At 46.4% G+C, this 3,229-nt stretch overlaps 1 pseudogene; it reads right to left on the reverse strand.

Moving 5' to 3' along the window:
- Positions 1 to 441: 441 nt before the first annotated feature.
- On the reverse strand, positions 442 to 1,867 carry LOC119809167 (annotated as a pseudogene).
- Between the last annotated feature and the right edge of the window lie 1,362 nt (positions 1,868 to 3,229).

Here is a 3,229-nt window from a genome sequence, read left to right on the forward strand (position 1 = left end):
CCCGCCCCTCTCTTCCCGGTGACCTCTACCTGGCACCCCTCTTCCCTTCCCAATCTCCTTAGCTTTAGGATGGTGGCCACTATCTGGGTCTTTAGTAATGTTCTAGGCGGACTCTGGAGCAGAACTCAGGTTCCTGGGGAATATAATGCAAAATATTGACAGTCATGAGAAATGGGTACCAGAAGGAAACAGGACAACACTCAGAATGGCAGAAGTGTAGGTTTGTCAGAGTGGAAAGAGAAAGGAGACATTCCATAAACAAATATTTATTGAGCGCCTACTGTGTGCCAGGCACTGTTCACTTCCCCCAAACCCCCCGCCCCAGTGAAAAAAAAACGAAAACAAAACAGGACAGAGGCAGCAGAAAGAAAACTCTGAAGGAGAAAAATGGGCAGCTGAAGAAAGCTGAGGGAACTAAGCAGCCTGAAGTGATGCGGGCTCTCTGCCTTAGGCCTCTTCTTCTGCCTCCTCCCCGAAATCCTCCTCCTCTTCTGCGGTGGCATCCTGGTACTGCTGGTACTCGGAGACGAGGTCGTTCATGTTGCTCTCGGCTTCGGTGAACTCCATCTCGTCCATGCCCTCGCCCGTGTACCAGTGGAGGAAGGCCTTGCGCTGGAACATGGCCATGAACTGCTCCGAGATGCGCTTGAACAGCTCCTGGATGGCCGCGCTGTTGCCAATGAAGGTGACCGCCACCTTGAGGCCGCGGGGTGGGATGTCACAGACCGCCGCCTTGACATTGTTGGGGATCCATTCCACAACGTAGCTGCTATTCTTATTCTGCACGTTGAGCATCTGCTCATCCACTTCCTTCATGGACATCCGCCCGCGGAAGACGGCCGCGACGGTGAGGTATCGGCCGTGGCGGGGGGGGGGGGGGGGGGGGGGGGGGGGGGGTCGCAGGCAGCCATCATATTCTTGGCATCGAAGACCTGCTGGGTAAGTTCAGGCACAGTGAGGGCCCGGTACTGCTGGCTTCCACGGCTGGTGAGCGGGGCAAAGCCGGGCATGAAGAAGTGGAGACGCGGGAAGGGCACCATGTTGACAGCCAACTTTCGGAGGTCAGCATTGAGCTGGCCCCGGGAAGCGGAGGCAGGTGGTGACACCGCTCATGGTGGCGGAGACGAGGTGGTTCAGGTCTACGGAAGCAGATGTCATAGAGGGCCTCGTTGTCAATGCAGTAGGTCTCATCGGTGTCCTCGACCAACTGATGATGGACGGAGAGGGTGGCGTTGTAGGGCTCGACCACGGTGTCGGACACTTTGGGCGAAGGCACCACGCTGAAGGTATTCATGATACGGTCAGGGTATTCTTCTCGGATCTTGCTGATGAGCAGGGTGCCCATGCCAGAGCCCGTGCCTCCACCCAGAGAGTGGGTCAGCTGAAAGCCCTGCAGGCAGTCGCAGCTCTCTGCCTCCTTCCGCACCACATCCAGGACGGTTCGACCAGCTCAGCTCCCTCTGTGTAGTGCCCCTTAACCCAGTTGTTGCCTGCCCCAGACTGACCAAAAACAAAGTTGTCTGGTCTGAAGATCTGGCCAAAAGGACCCGATCGAACAGAGTCCATGGTCCCGGGTTCTAGATCCACCAAGATAGCTCGAGGGACATACTTACCACCTGTGGCTTCATTGTAGTAGACGGAGATTCGGTCCAGCTGCAGGTCGCTGTCTCCGTGGTAGGTACCGGTGGGGTCGATGCCGTGTTCATCGCTTATCACCTCCCAGAACTTAGCACCGATCTGGTTGCCACACTGTCCGGCTTGGATGTGCACGATTTCCCTCATGGCTTTAAGATAGGTACCGAGCAAGAAAAGATAATTATTTTTCTTTCTGGGCTGGTCTCAGGATGAAAGGATGGAACGTGGCTCCGGAGGCTGCAGCAGCGAGATGCGACCACGACCGCAGGAAGGTTCTAAGAGCCTGTATTCTTATCTGTAATAATGACCTATAATATGTGGACAAATGTAGACACATATGTGGAAGTAAGAAGCGGGTAACAGGGAAGCTCTGTGACTTTTTAGTGGGTTCCTCTGAGGCAGTGATTTTATTCACCCTTCAGTTCTTGTTTCTTCATAGGCTGGCATCTGCTGGTTAGTCTATCACTGTACTGGGACTGCACATAGGACTGAATCCAGGTAACTTATAGCTCCATCCCATAATTGTATAATATTCATGTTGTTGAGGAATGATTTGGTTAACACACTGCTGCTCCTTTTTAAATACATTGTATTTTTTATTTAAGTAATATTTGAATTATAGCAGGTTTTAAATATGTGGTATGTACTTGTATTGTGGTGCCAGAGCCTCCCATCCCTCAGTTCTAAAAATGATTGTGAATATCTAAACTTAGTGTAGTATTTTCATTCTTTATTAATTATTTTCTAGAAATGAATATTCTGTGTGATATGATACATATCATCAATAAAACTAAATAAAGGCATAAAGCCTTTACCCAATAGAAGCTTAGAAAAAGTTAAGTTTCTAAACTGGTAATGCAAAATCTACTTCAGACAAAGTTTCAAAGTCTAACTTTCACTTCCAAAAACATACACTACTGAATAATAACACGTGATTATTTTATGAGTAATCATTCAGAGAACATTATATTTACAAGATTAATTATGTCACAATTTATTTGCAAAAAAATAGCTACATGCACATTCAAAGCAAAAGAAAACATGAGATGGGAATATTAGCATGAAAAAATAAAACAGTATTTCTCATATATACTAACAAAAGAAGGAGTAATGAGTGAAAGTAGAAGAAATAATTCAATTTAACATCTGTCTGATCAATGTTTACAAAGTAATGAATCTTCTATCATGGGAAATTCATGGCGACCATATCTACGAGAATTTGACATACACCAACTCACTGCTTTCCCACCATCAAATTAGATATTGCCTTAAAATTCAGAGCACATATTTGTATTAAAATAAGAGGATTTTATTACCTTGGTATTCACAAGGCCCAAAAACCATTGAAGGAATTGACAAGACTTAGTGTGAAATCTCCAAGTAATTAACCCCTTATCTATCTTTAAAACTAGACAATAGGATTGAGTTAAAGGCAGCTGTTGTTTCGTTTCAGATTTAGGATGAGTTGTCTTTTAATTAGTTGCTTAAAGATACCTCTTAATTGTTGGGACTCTAATTCTAAAAAGATACGGTTTCATGATGACTAAGAATAAAGCTAAGGAGTCAATCTTTCAGACTTACTATCTGGACATGA

This window comes from Arvicola amphibius, chromosome 3 (assembly GCF_903992535.2).
Source record: "Arvicola amphibius chromosome 3, mArvAmp1.2, whole genome shotgun sequence".
NCBI lineage: Eukaryota > Metazoa > Chordata > Mammalia > Rodentia > Cricetidae > Arvicola > Arvicola amphibius.